The sequence below is a fragment of the Monodon monoceros genome, unplaced genomic scaffold, assembly GCF_005190385.1.
Source record: "Monodon monoceros isolate NGI ecotype Baffin Bay Population unplaced genomic scaffold, NGI_Narwhal_1 Super_Scaffold_6, whole genome shotgun sequence".
NCBI lineage: Eukaryota > Metazoa > Chordata > Mammalia > Artiodactyla > Monodontidae > Monodon > Monodon monoceros.
The window spans coordinates 43,352,879-43,368,757 of NW_021703783.1; the positions used below are offsets into that span (position 1 = coordinate 43,352,879).

At 39.0% G+C, this 15,879-nt stretch overlaps 1 protein-coding gene and 1 pseudogene across 13 annotated transcripts in view; one reads left to right on the forward strand and one right to left on the reverse strand.

Annotated features, from left to right (window-relative positions):
* R3HDM2 (R3H domain containing 2) overlaps nt 1–15,879 on the reverse strand; it is a 155,231-nt gene that overhangs the window by 117,017 nt on the left and 22,335 nt on the right. The window contains exon 1 of one of the 13 annotated variants that reach the window (XM_029205955.1): nt 535–552. The exons of the other annotated variants lie outside the window; for them this stretch is intronic. The gene's annotated coding sequence lies outside the window, so the exon portion shown is untranslated. Of the gene's footprint in view, nt 1–534; nt 553–15,879 lie in introns of those variants that run through there. 13 annotated transcript variants of the gene reach the window in all.
* Nucleotides 46–609, forward strand: LOC114885737 (annotated as a pseudogene).

Consider the following 15,879-nt stretch of genomic DNA (forward strand, 5'->3'; position numbering starts at 1 on the left):
CTATCCCCTTAATTTAAAAGGAAGGAAGGGAGGTCGGCTGCACTCATGGCGGCACCCTGCAAGGCGGTGTGATCATCCCCGGGAACGGGGGGCAGGGATGTGGCCACCCACGGCTGGTACAGCTGGGTGAAGAGGGGGCTGGAGCAGATACCTGGTTTCCAGTGTTTGGCTAAAAACATGCCTGACCCAATCACAGCTCGAGAGAGCATCTGGCTGCCCTTCATGCCGACGGGGCTGCACTGTGACGAGGAGACCATCGTCATAGGCCACAGTTCCGGGGCCACTGCAGCCATGAGGTATGCAGAGACCCACCGGGTGTGTGCTATTGTGTTAGTGTCTGCGTACACGTCTGACCTGGGGGATGACAATGAATGGGCAAGCGGATACTTCAGCCGCCCCTGGCAGTGGGAGAAGATCAAAGCCAACTGCCCTCACATTGTGCAGTTTGGCTCCACTGACAATCCTTTCCTTCCTTGGAAGGAACAATAAGAAGTGGCCAACAGGTTGGAAGCCAAATTGTACAGATTCACTGACCGTGGCCATTTCCAGAGCACGGAGTTTGATGAACTGGTTAGTGTGGTCAAGTCCAGGCTGGAAGTGCCAGGATAGCCAGGGTGGTTACTGCTGTTCTGCGTAACAACATGGGAGTAGGGCAACGATCAGATTATTAACAGATGACAATCATCTATCATCAGATGAATAGCGGGCATGCAAACCAGATCAAATTAAGGTCCAAAACACACACAAGTTTCAATGTTCAAACTAAATTACAAACAGTATTTTCATTTTCCACAGAATCTACATCTCCTCCAATTACTCTGACCTAAAACAGTATTTTTCCCATTTGATAAGGGACATGGGACAGCTTAACCACCCTTAGCTATCCAAAGTGAATAAGACAGAAACAAAACCCAGGTTTCCTGATCCCTAGTCCAGATTAAAACTAAACAGGTTTCATGTTATGCTGTAGGAGTTGCAGCATAACATGTCCTTAAACATGTTGAGAGAGTGACACACAAGGAGGCTGAGGCAGGGGTCTGCAGGGTCAGGCAGGGATCGGTCTAAGACCAAACTGGGGAGGATTAGGGCGACGGGGAGAACTCCTGCTGGGTCCTGTCTGGATTGCTGCCATGTGGGAATTTGGCAAGGCATTGCCAGCTTTCTGATTTTCAAGGAAAGAAATCCATACACTTTTGTATTTAGGGACCATAATTGTATGTATATATAATCCACATGTACATGAATTACGTTCAGTCCACAGACATATGGGTTATGTTAGCTGGCAACTACAGCGTAAATAAAAAATCTGCAAACGTGGCAAGACACAAAGTCCAAGCCATCCATGTGTGACCTCTGCTGTAAGTATTCACTTAGCCAGTGCTTTAGAGCTTGAGAAAAGCCTGAGAAATAGACATGACGTCAAAGGATGAGATCATGGGAACAGTGTGGATTTTGTTATAGTCTTAAATATTTTAAAAAATGATCTTTCCATATGTCAAATTTTGTTCTGTCAAGTGTTCTACCTTTTAATTTCCATGGTCCTTTAGATCTCTTTCAGCATCATTCCATGATTTTTCTTCTAATCATACTCCCTCAAAAAAACCCTTTTCATTTTCCAACATTTTTTGGCTATTATGATCCCCAAGTAACATCTCAAAACAATTTCCAGTAAATTCACACCTGATATTTGCTGCAATAATGTGAATTCCCACACTGTTCATACCTAACGAAAATTCAAAGCCATCATTTGAACCTGAAAAGGCTTTTGATTTCTAAATGTGCTCAAAAAATGTCAGGAGAGATTCTCTAAATTTTTAGCAGCAATTATCTTAGGGGATGGGAATTTTGGTAGTTATGGTGTGGTGGACGTCTCCTTTTTACATTATACACCTGGGGATTATTTGAGTTTGTGCACTGTCTTACTTTTATAATTAAAAATAAAGATTAAAAACAGTTTATTTGACAAGTTAGTGAAAAGCAAAGTAGATAAATCAATTGAATACTTTGCTTAGAGAAGCTGTTTAGCACTGATTTGACCAAGCCTATAATCAAAGCTTGATTCTATTTGAATTATTTGGAAGTAGTCATTGTTCTACGTATTCTCTGCCTTGTTTTCTGAAGTCCTTTCTTAAAAAAATTTACAAACTTATACAAATAACAGTTCATAATACCATATTGTCCTCTTCCTCTGTAGAAAAAACCAAATATATACAATTGAGAAATAAAAAATAAAAATAAATAAATAAAAGGAAGGAAGGGAGAGAGGGGAGGGAAGGAGGGAGAGAGAAACAAGGAGAGAGAAAGAAGAAAGGAACAAAGAAGCGTAGTGCCCAGTGTTGTAGATTAAACATGTCCACAGATTATTTGCAGCAATTCCCATCAAGAAGTGGAGCTGGGACTTTCCTGGTGGTCCAGTGGCTAAGACTCCACGCTCCCAATGCAGGGGAACCGGGTTCGATCCCTGGTCAGGGAACTAGATCCCAGATGCCACAACTAAAAGATCCCACATGCCGCAAAGACGGTCCCGCAGGGGCAACGAAGATCCTGTGTGCCGCGAGTAAGACCCGGGGCAGCCAAATAAATATTCAAAACAAACAAACAAAAAAGAAGTGGAGCTCATTTCCCCTCGTTGTCTCAAAGACAATGCTGAGCAAAAAAAGATACAAAGCATATCACTATATTCTATTAATATGAAATTCAAAAACAGATAAAACTAACGTATGGGAATAGAAGTTAGAACAGTGATTATCTTTTTTTTTAATTTATTTATTTATTTATTTATTTATTTATTTTTGGCTGTGTTGGGTCTTTGTTGCTGTGCACAGGCTTTCTCTAGTTGCTGCGAGCAGGGGCTACTCTTTGTTGCGGTGTGCGGGCTTCTCATTGCAGTGGCTTCTCTTGTTGTGGAGCACGGCCTCTAGGCGTGTGGGCTTCAGTAGTTGTGGCGCATGGGCTCAGTAGTCGTGGCTCACGGGCTTAGCTGCTCCGCAGCATGTGGAATCTTCCCGGACCAGGGCTCAAACCCGCATCCCCTGCACTGGCAGGCAGATTCTTAACCACTGCACCACCAGGGAAGTCCCCAGTGATTATCTTTGAAGTCATTTTTGCAAAAGAGATTCTAGAGCATATTCAGTGTTTCCAGAGAAAACTGTCTATGACAAGAGTATTTGAGGGGACAGCTTATAACTGATACAGTGATGGAAGCAGCTAATTGTGCTCCTGCCCATCCAGCCAAACAGATGCTGCCAAACAGAGGCTTACCTCTACTTTAGGAAGGACATGCTCTAACCCCTGCACTGGTTTGTACAGCCTGGCCCTCTGTGGCTGCATGACCAAGTTAGTGCCTTTAGTTTAGAACCTCATCATTTTCCACTGCACTTACCACAAAACACACTGTGACAAGGGTGATCTTTGAAAAATACAAATGTGACAGCATCACTCTCCCACACCCATACCATACGTACACACCCCTCCTCCTCCTTAAAATCCTTCAAAGACTCCCCAGTGCCTATAAATTCTGCACTCCCTATCAGGGTACTTAAGTTCGTTTATAATCTAGTCCCTGACTACCTTTTTCTCTCTCTCTCTCTCTCTATATATATATATATCCTGAGTTCCATAACGAATTACTTATAGTTGAACTGGAAAGCACCTCATCTCAGTATGTTTGGGTATACAGTTGACCCTTGAACAATGAGGAGGTTAAGGACGCCAACGTTCCCCACAGTTGAAAATCCGAGTATAACTTATAATCAGCCCTCAGTATCCGCAGTCCCCCCTGTATCTGGGATTCTACAGATTTGACCAACCACAGATCATGTAACACTGTAGTATTTACTATTGAAAAACCTCCATGTTGTTCAAGGCTCAACTATGTAATGCATCCTCTATCTAAAACAGCAGTTCTCAAAATGTGGTATCAGGAGGTCTATGAGGTGAAAGTATTTTCATAATAACAAGATGTTATTTGCCTTTTTCACAACGGTGATAAAAGCAATACAGGTATAACTGCTAGTGCCTTAGCATAAATCAAGGCAGGGGCATCAAACTATACTAGTAATATCATCTTCTCCACCACTCCACATTTGGAGTTTAAAAAGGAAAATATAAATTTTACTTGTGAATATCCTTGATAAACCAGTAAAATTTAATAATTTTATTAAATTTCCAACTTTGAGTACGTCTTTTTAATATTCTAAGTGTCAAAATGGGAAGTAAGTATAAAGCACTTCTCCTGCTTTATAATAATCATACAATAATTGTCTCAAGGAAAAGCAACTGAGCTACAAGCTGAACTAGCTGCTTTTTTCATGGAATACTATTATTTCTTTTTTTAAAATTAATTTTTATCGGAGTATGGTTGTTTACAATGTTGTGTTACTATTATTTCTTTTTGTTTGTTTTTTTTTTTTGCGGTACACGGGCCTCTCACTGTTGTGGCTTCTCCCGTTGCGGAGCACAGGCTCTGGACGCACAGGCTCAGCGGCCATGGCTCACGGGCCCAGCCGCTCCGCGGCATGTGGGATCTTCCTGGACCGGGGCACGAACCCGTGTCCCCTGCATCGGCAGGCAGACTCTCAACCACTGCGCCACCAGGGAAGCCCTATTATTTCTTAAGTAAACAACTGAGAGGCAAACTATGGTTATTCAGACTTGAGTATGTACAATATTTTCACGAAAAGGAACAAAGTGAGCCTATGACTTCAAAGAAAACAAATGAAAGTATTTGTTGCAAATGATAAAATTCAAACTTTAGCTAAAGTCAGAATTTTGAAAACATGTATCCCCTATGAGCTTGATGGCTTCTCAATACTTTAAGACTTTCCTGATGAAATGGTAGTGGTATTAATGAATGTGATTTTTAAAAACTGTATAATTAACTGTATCAAACACTTGGAAGATCTGAATAACCAAATGAAACAATATTTTCCAACTGATTAATTTATGATGTTTCAAAATCATACATGGGTAAAAGATCCATTCAACATACTAGACAAACGAATTTTAATGTCATCAAGTACAAAAGCTCATTAATATGGTTTCATATTAATGAAACCATACAACTAACCTACACTGCAACTAACCTTTAAGAAACTACCACTTGTTGAGTTTGGGTATAATATCAAAGAATACCCACAATTACCTAAAGAAGATATTAAAATACTTGTCTTTTTCAACTACATATCTCCAAGCCTGGATTTTCTTCATATACTTCAACCAAAATGACATATTGCAACAGACTGAATGCAGATGGAGATACAAGAATACAGCTATCTTCCAATAAGCTAGACATCAGAGACTTGTAAAAATATAAAACAATGTCCCTCCTTCTCACTAAATCTTTTCTGTTTTAAAAATTAGTTTTTTCGGGCTTCCCTGATGGCGCAGTGGTTGAGAGTCCACCTGCCGATGCAGGGGACACGGGTTCGTGCCCCGGTCTGGGAAGATCCCACATGCCGCGGAGCGACTGGGCCCGTGAGCCATGGCCGCTGAGCCTGCGCGTCCAGAGCCTGTGAGGCCACGACAGTAAGAGGCCTGAGTACCGCAAAAAAAAAAAAAAAAAAATGCTGGAGAGGGTGTGGAGAAAAGGAAATCCTTCTATCCTATTGGTGGGAATGTAAATTGGTACAGCCACTACAGAAAACAGTATGGAGGTTCCTCATAAAACTAAAAATAGAGTTGCATTATGATCTAGCAATTCCATTCCTGGGCATATACCTGGAAAAAACTATAATCCAAAAATATACATGCACCCCTATATTCACAGCAGCATCATTTACAATAGTCAAGACATGGAAACAACTTAAATGTCCACTGACAGATGAATGGATAAAGAAGATGTAGCATACACATACACACACACACACACACAAATGGAATACTACTCAGCCATAAAAAAGAATGAAAAAAATGCCCTTTGCAGCAATGTAGATGGACCTACAGATTATCGTACTAAGTGAAGTACAAATACCATAAGATATCACTGGTATGTGGAATCTAAAATATGACACAATGAACTTATCTACAAAACAGAAAAAGACTCATAGAGAACAAACTTGTTGTTGCCAAGGTGGAGGAGAGATGGACTGGGAGCCTGGGATTAACAGATACAAACTATCATATAAAGAATGGATAAACAACAGGGTCCTAGTGTACAGTACAGGGAACTCTATTCAATATCCTGTAATAAACCATAATAGAAAAGAATATGAAAAAGTATATATGTGTGTGTGTATATAACTGAGTCACTTCGCTGTACAGCAGAAATTAACACAACATTGTAAATCAACTATACTTCAATAAATTTTTTTACAAATTAGTTTTTTTAGGACTTCCCTGGTGGTCCAGTGGTAAACAGTCCACCTTCCAATGCAGGGGATGCGGGTTCAATCCCTGGCTGGGGAACTAGGATCCCACATGCCACAGGGCAACTAAGCCTGTGCGCCGCAACTACTGAGCTCGCAAGCCTCAACTAGAGAACCTGTGTGCCACAAACTATTAGCGCCCACGTGCTCTGGAACCCACGCGCCACAACTACAGAGCCCATGTGCCCTGGAGCCTCTGTGCCACAACTAGAAAAGAGAAGACCTGCACGCCACAACTACAGAGAAGCCCACGTGCTGCAATGAAAGATCCTACATGCCTCAGCAAAGATCCCACGTACCGCAACTAAGACCCGACACAGCCATAAATAAATAAGAAATAACAGAACTATTAAAAAATTAGTTTTTTCAGTAAAAAGTACATTATAAAAAATTGTGGGGGCTTCCTTGGTGGCTCAGTGGTTGAGAGTCCGCCTGCCGATGCAGGGGACATGGGTTCGTGCCCCAGACCGGGAAGATCCCACATGCCGTGGAGTGGCTAGACCCGTGAACCATGGCCACTGAGCCTGCGCGTCCGGAGCCTGTGCTCTGCAACAGGAGAGGCCACAACAGTGAGAGGCCCGCATACCACAAAAAAAAAAAAAAAAAAAAAAATTGGTCAGAAGAACTGAATAGGCAATTTTCCAAAGAGGAAATGCAAATGGCCAACAGGCACATGAAAAGATGCTCAACAGCGCTAGTCATCAGAGAAATTAAAATCAAAACCACAATGAGATATCACCTCACACCTGTCAAAATGGCTATCGTCAAAAAGAACACAAATAACAAATGTTGGCAAGGATGTGGAGAAAAGGGAACCCTTGTACATTGTTGCTGGGAATGTAAATTGGTGTAGCCACTGTGGAAAAACAGTATGGAGGTTCCTCAAAATACTAAAAATAGAACTACCATATGACCCAGCTATTCCACTCCTGGGTACACATACGGAAAAAACAAAAACACTAATTTGTAAAGATACATGCACCCCAATGTTCATAGCAGCATTATTTATAACTGCCAAGACATGGGAGCAACCTAAGTGTCCATCAAATGATGAATGGATAAAGTGTGTCTGTGTGAATGTATATATATATATACACACACACACACACATGCACACACACACAAAGGAATACTACTCAGACATAAAAAAGAACAAAAATTTGCCATCTGCAGCAAAGTGGATGGACTTGGAGGGCATTATGCTAAGTGAAATAAGTCAGACAAAAAAAGAATGGCAAATACTATATTAAATCACTTATATGTGGAATCTAAAAAATACAACAAACTAGTGCACATAAAAAAGAAGCAGACTCACAGATATAGAGAACAAACCAGTGGTTACCAGTAGGGGGGATGGGGGTGGGCAAGAGCAGGCAATATAGGGGTGGGAGAGCAGGAGGTAGGAACTATTGGGTGTAAGATACGCTACAAGGACGTATCGTACAATACAGAGAATACAGCCAATATTTTGTAGTAACTGTAAATGGAGTGTAACCTTTAAAAATTGTATAAAAAATTAGTGTGTTATATATACTAATATGTAAGGAGTTTATTATTTTTAATAAACATTTAAATATTTTCTTAGTTTTAATTTCTAACACAGTAAATACTGGCAAATATAACCCCACATAAATAAAAGTTCTTTAGAGTCTGTAATAACTTTTGGAAGAGTTAAAAGATCAGACACCCAAAATTTGAGAACTACTAATCTAGAATTTCCCCTGCCCCATTTGTCCTTCAAGGCTCTGCTCCTCCAGAAAGCCTTCCCTGAGAGCTTAGGTAAAGTTAATCTGCTACAGTTGCTTACAGTGGAACACAAAAGACTATATTGGTTCATAGGCACTCAGTTAACTGTTGAATGAACAAGGCTAGGCTGAGTGCACCTGCTGCCAAATATACATGTACGAAAACATTTCAAAGTTGTTATTTTGTATATATCCACCACGACTAAAACCTCACTCTCAAATCTTGAAACAACTGCTGGTGGAAATGTAAACTTCATATATCTTTGGAAGGCATTTTTATAATGTCTATAAAAATTCCAAAGTATACACCTTTAGAAAATTATCTTACTGATATTACAAATATGCAAAATGACATATGTACAAGGTTATTCATGCTGCACTATCTGTAACTGAGAAAAAATCAAAATGCCCTTTAATAGAAGAATGATAAACAATACATACATAGCCCATATTATACTGTACAGACATAAACAAGAATAAAGAAATTCAACTTACAACAACACATATAACTTGATGTATGTGTAAGAAAAGAGTAAGACAGAACCATTTCTGTAAAAAGGAAGAAAAGAAGACACATACATATTTACATGTATGTGTATATTTTATGCTTATAAGCACACAGGATGCACAAAAACTGGTAATATTAGTTGCCCCTGGAATGAGGAACTGACTGCTTTTCATTGTAGGAACAAGAAGAAAACTTCACTCTACTTTTTTCTATACTTAGAATTTTGTACCATGTAAATGTGACACCAATCCAAAAAGTAAATCTAAAAATATGTAAGAATCTTCATTTCACATAAAGAATAACTTCTCATCTTTCTTTTTCTAGCCTCAAAAAAGTCAATCCCCAATTTTTTAAATTTTTTTAAAATTTATTTTATTCAAGTGTAGTTGATTTACATTGTTTTGTTAATTTGTTGTACAGCAAAGTGATTCAGTTATATACATACAATACATTCTGCTTTTTTATTATTTACCTTTATTATTATAATTATTTTTTACAATACATTCTTTTTCATATTCTTTTCCATTATGGTTTATTGCAAGATATTAAATATAGTTCCCTGTGCTATACAGTAGGACCTTGCTGTTTATCCATCCTATATATAACAGTTTGCATCTGCTAATCCCAAACTCCCAATCCATCCCTCCCCCTGGCCCTTGGCAACCACAAGTCTGTTCTCTATGTCTATGAGTCTATTTCTGTCCTGTAGATAGGTTCATCTGTGCCATATTTTAGATTCCACATATAAGTGATATCATATGGTATTTGTCTTTCCCTTTCTGACTTACTTCACTTAGGATGATAATCTCTAGCTGCATTCATGTTACTGCAAATGGCATTATTTTGTTCTTTTTTTTTTTTTTTTTTTTGCAGTACGCGGGCCTCCCACTGCTGCGGCCTCTCCCGTTGTGGAGCACAGGCTCCAGACGTGCAGGCCGAGCGGCCATGGCTCACGGGCCCAGCCGCTCCGCGGCCTGAGGGATCCTCCCGGACCGGGGCACGAACCCGTGTCCCCTTCTTCGGCAGGCGGACCCCCAACCACTGCGCCACCAGGGAAGCCCTATTTTGTTCTTTGTTATGGTTGTGTAGTATTCCATTATACACGTGTACCACATCTTCTTTATCCATTCACCTGTCAATGGACATTTAGGTTGTTTCCATGTTTTGGCTATTGTGAATAGTGCTGCTATGAACATAGGGGTGCATGTATCTTTCTGAATTATAGTTTTGGCAGGGTATATTCCTAGGAGTGGGACTGCTGGATCATATCACCATACACACAATGGAATATTACTCAGCCATAAAAAAGAACGAAATCCTGCCATCTGCAGCAACATGGATGGACCTAGAGAATACTGTTAGTGAAATAAGTCAAAGAGAGAAAGGCAAATACTGTATGATATCACTTATATGTGGACTCTAAAAAATAATACAAATGGGGGGGTGGGGGAGGGTTCGATTGGAAGTTTGGGACTAGGAGATGCAAACTATTATATAGAATGGATAAACAACAAGGTCCTATTGTATAGCACAGGTAACTATATTTAATATCCTATAATAAACCATAATGGAAAAGAGTATGAAAAAGAATATATATTCATGTATACTTGAATCACTTTGCTGTACACCAGAAACTAACACAATATTGTAAATCAACTATACTCCGATTAAAAATAAAAAATTAAAAATAAATAAAAATTAAAAATAATAGAAATAAATGTATATGCAAAACAGAAACAGACTCACAGATACAGAAAACAAACTAGTGGTTACCAAAGGGGAGAGGAGCAAATTAAGGGTAGGGAATTAAGAGATACAAACTACTATGTAGAAAATAGATAAGCAACAAGGATATATTGTATAACACAAGGAATTATAGCTATTATGTTGTAATAACTTTTAATTGAGTATAATCTGTAAAAATACTGAATCACTATGCTGTACACGTGAAACTAATAAAATACTGTAAATCAACTATATGACAACAACAACAACAAAAAAAGGACTTCCCCAGTGGTCCACTGGTTAAGAATCCCCCTTCTAATGCAGGGGACACAGGTTTGATCCCTGGTTGGGGAACTGAGATTCCACATGCTGTGGGGCAACTAAGCCTGTGCGCCACAACTACTAAGCCCGCACACCTCAACTAGAGAGCCCACGTGCTGCAAACTACAGAGCCCACATGCTCTGGAGCCCACATGCCACAACTACAGAGCCCGTGCGCCACAACTAGAGAAGTATGTGTGCCACAACGAAGAGCCCACGCGTTGCAAAGAAAGATCCCGCATACTGCAACAAAGAAGATCCCATGTGCCGCGACAAAAGACCCAACGCAGCCAAAAAAAAAAGAAAGAAGATATCCACTAAGAAGCCTTTAAATTAACTGTGTTAAGTGGTTAACTAGTGATTCTAGGGTAGGGTCAGTATCTTCACCTTTTACCTTGTATACTTTTGAATTATTTAAATTTCTTACAATGATTACGTATTACTTTTGCAATTTGAAAAATGCAAATCTATAAGATTGAAGATACGGAACTTAAAAATCTACAGTCCTGACTTTGAATTAGACATGTTGATATGAACTTGTGATACACTTTCTTTCAAAAAAAAGATACCATTTTCCTAGCCTTGTTCACTAAAAACAGCAAGAAACAATGAACAACCCACTAATCAATGAGTACCTCTTGCACCCAGACTGAGGCCTCTAAACATCATTTCCCAACAAAGGGGCAATGGCTGTTAGATGCCCAGGAATGGAAATGTAAAAGAGGATCTCAAAATATCAGGTCAGACCAGAAAACAAAGAAACAATCAAAGACTAGGAGGATCATACCAAGAGGACACTGCAGGGAATTACCTGGTAGTCCAATGGTTAGGACTCCATGCTCTCACTGCCAAGGGCCCGGGTTCAATCCCTGGTTGGGGAACTAAGATCCCACAAGCCACGTAGCGTGGCCAATAAATAAATATATTAATTATTTACTTTTTTAAAAAAAGGACATTGGAGCCAACTTGAAGAGGTCCCCATTTGCCATTATCAGCTAATCAGTGAGATATCAATAAGAATAAAAAAAGAAATTGAGTGAAACCCATAAATATATTTAAATTGGTGAGTTCATAATGACAATTAAAAAAAAAAAAAAACTAATCAGTCACCTTTGCAGGATGTTAGTGAACAAATTCATTATTTTGAAAATGGCAATGACTGTTAATTAAAATAAAGACTCAAAGCATTTGTCTCACCTTTCCTGTGCAAGATACACCTGAAAGTAACCAAGTAAGTGATGAGGGAAGTATCTCTTTATAAAAGTATTCCACCTAAAATAAATTTTAAAATAATACAACTTCAATATCACCATTTTGTAATCACTAATGAAATTCAATAAAGGATGTAGACAATGATCATTAATGACTGCTGACATCATGAAAATAAGACTGACATCACACACTTCCTCCTAATGGAAGTACACTATAAAGTATTCAAGCCAAAAACACTGAATCTGAATCTGATCAAGTCTCTAGATATAACTGCCCATTTGAAGGAAATACAAAGTACAGGGAAATATGTTAAATGACACCACTATGATGTCAATCACCAAATCCACTAGTGGGAAACTACTGGACAGATGACCCAGATTCTTCAACAAATACACCGGGGGAAGAAAAAAAGGAGAGAGGAAAAAATTTTCAGATTAAATGATTTTTAAAGATATATCGACCAACTACAAGGTACAGATTTTATTTGGATCCTATTTTAAACAAACAGGCTGTTTAAGAAATATGATACAATCAGGGAAATATGAACACCAGATATTTAATATTAAGGAATTATTGTTAATTGTTTTAGAAGTGTAAATGGTACTGAGGGACTTCCCTGGTGGCACAGTGGTTAAGAATCCATCTGCCAATGCAGGGGACACAGGTTCAAGCCCTGGTCTGGGAAGATCCCACATGCTGCGGAGCAACTAAGCCTGTGTGCCACAACTACTCAGCCTGTGCTCTAGAGCCCACGAGTCACAACTACTGAGCCCACGCACTGCAACTACTGAAGCCCACGCACTGCAACTACTGAAGCCCACGCACCTAGAGCCTGTGCTCCGCGACAAGAGAAGCCACCACAATGAGAAGCCCGCACACCACAATGAAGAGTAGTCCCCGCTCGCCATAACTAGAGAAAGCCCGCGCGGAGCAACAAAGACCCAACACAGCCAAAATAAATAAATAAATAAATAAAAATTAAAAAATAAATGGTATTGATATTATGTTTTTTTAAAGTCCTTATTATTCAGGGTATATACTGAAATATTTAGTGATGAAATATTACATCAGATTTCCTTCAAGATAATCAGGAAAGGGGAGCCCAGTTCAATTCCTACCTCATCCCTACCTTTCTATATTGATTTCTCTCTTCTTTTCTTTTACATTTGTTTGTGCTGCACAATTAAATGTAACTAAGTTTTACAGCATTCCATCTATAATACAGAATCTAATCCATTATATCTACTGTTGTTTTGTTCAAGTTTTATCTCCACCACTAGCCAGTAAGGTCTTTTAATGCACACAAAATATTTTTGATCCCACAACCCACAATGGTGCTAAGCCTTCTAATGGTCCCAAGTACCTAATCTGACACTCAAGGTGTCTCTGAAAAACCCTGGGACCTAGGGGAAAATGCATTATTCTTCCTTGTCACCCAAAGGGCTACTTTGTGCTAAAATTTAAGTTTTAACCATAGTAAAAGAATATAATATTATCTTATTCAAATTTAACAGGGGTTCCTTTTATAACATCAAAATGCTAAGTCTTCAGCAAGTTAGGGCAAGCTAATAAGCACAAGCTTTTCCTCCCAGAGTTCAGATGGGAACTTGAGTATTTATACTCTTTCGCAGAAACAAAATTATACTTAACTAGGTTTAAATAGAAATTTTATTATCTAAGTGATTGATTAAATACACTGAAGTTATTTAATAAAAGCTTCAGCTGTAATGTAAAAAGAGAGCTTACCCAAAGAAAGAGTCACAAAGCCCAGGAAAAAAAAGAACTCACTACCTAACTGGCGACCAATAGCACTGGAGATCAAGTCTACTGGAGTACTTACAAGTTTTAAGAGTTGATTTATAGGCCCTTTATCCTTTTTTAAAAAAAAATTTTTTTTAATAAATAAATTTATTTATTTTTTACTGCATTGGGTCTTCGTTGCTGCGTGCAGGCTTTCTCTAATTGCGGCACGCGGGCTTTCTCTAATTGAGGCGAGCAGGGGCTACTCTTCATTGCGGTGCATGGGCTTCTCACTGCGGTGGCTTCTCTTGTTCACAGGCACTAGGCACATGGGCTTCAGTAGTTGGGGCACACAGGCTCAGTAGTTGTGGCTCGCAGGCTCTAGAGCTCAGGCTCTGTAGTTGTGGCGCACAGGCTTAGTTGCTCCGTGGCATGTGGGATCTTCCTGCACCGGGGATTGAACCCATGTACCCTGCATTGGCAGGCAAACTCTTAACCACTGGGTCACCAGGGAAGCCCCAAAAATGTTTTAAAATAATTGATTTTTTCCCTCTAATCATAAAAGAAATCCATGTTATTTATAAATAGAGATAAACAAAAAAGAAAATAAAAACCATCCCACTACCTCCTTCATAACATTTTGTTTTACTAAACAGTAAGTCCTTTGAGGGCAGCTCATTTCCCCAAGCAACACAGGAAATTGTGTTCTACAGCTCTCTACGGAAGCCCTAAGGGGAAGGAAAGAGGAAAAACCCATGGGCTTAATTCAATGAGGGTAACACGTAGATTTGTCTTTCAGGTTTTTTTACATTTCACCATTTATATAAATCCAGGGTCAGAAAAAAAAAAATTACATTCCACTCTTATGGAATTTTCTTGGTTTATAATAATTTGGGGGGCATTTTTTCCAGTGTCCTCAAAATTTCTTACTATAGCAGCAGCAAAGTCTTACACTTTGAATTGGCAAGTCGGGTAGTAAACATTTCATATTCACTCTATGTAAAGTCTGTCTCTATTTTAACTTATATTTAAATTAGTTACTCAAAGTACCATTCCATTTATCTGTTATTTCTTATGTTGAGGTCCTACCCAACTCCATCAACAGATTTTTCTTATTTCATGTAGTTAAGTGTACACTGAATAACTAAGTTTCTCCTCAAAATATCCTACACTAGTCTGAATCTACACATATGCAAAACAATTCTAGTGTCATGAAATTCACCCACAAGTACCCAACTGTAACGCTCACCGGATCTCTAACTCAGATGTACTGCCTCATCCATCCAGGCGAAGTATAATAACTGTACTTATCAAGTATAATTTGAAGAGACATTGGAGAAAGCAGAGTAGATAGCCTCCAGCAATTCACCTAGGAGGGGAAAAAAATTATCCCTTTCACCACCCAGAGTCTAGGCTCTAACAAGTTTTCAGCAACAGTCAAATAAAATTCTCAGAACAGTTTGACTTTTCACTGGACTCTGTGTCTTAATTAAGCAGTCTGAGTGACAGCGCAAAAATTAATTTGAAGCTACTTTTCTTCTTCCTTACTCCAAAAAGCCAAATACTGTCTGTCTTAACTATTCAAATCCCCAGAGATTTCAATTCTGCAGGAGCTCTACATGGTTCTAAATTTAGCCAAGTAATAGAAATAGTTGGAAGGCATGCAATTCATTTTAATATCTGCACCTTTATGTTGCCAGGCAGCTAATTTTTAAAGTAGTCTTAGAGCAGTCCTCCACATAAAAGAACAAATATATAAGCCATGTAATCAACTGATAGGTTAGTAATTGTGTTAAAATATTACCTATAACTTCTGTAAGTGACCAACATCACCCCTCCAAAAATATATTCTATATTTCTTACACAGGGATAGAGTTTTAAATATTTCAACAAAACATGGGACTTCCCTGGCAGTCCAGTGGTTAAGACTCCATGCTTCCAACGCAGGGGGCGTGGGTTTGATCCCTGGTCGGGGAACTAAGATCCTGCATGCCGTGCGGTGCAGCCAACAACAACAACAATACCATGTTAATAGCAAATCACTTTCCTTACAGCTTATTTATGTTTCTACTTCAAAGGAACATATAGATAGGTTTAAGGAGTTTCACCTTCAATGCAAAATGTTTTTGTACACTTTGCTATACAGCACAAATCAGCACAACATTGTAAATCAACTATGCTTCAATAAAAAAAAAAAAAAAACAAGGGGAAAAAAAGTTTTTGTAGAAAGGACTGACATGTCTCATTTCACGTAGAGTCCCAG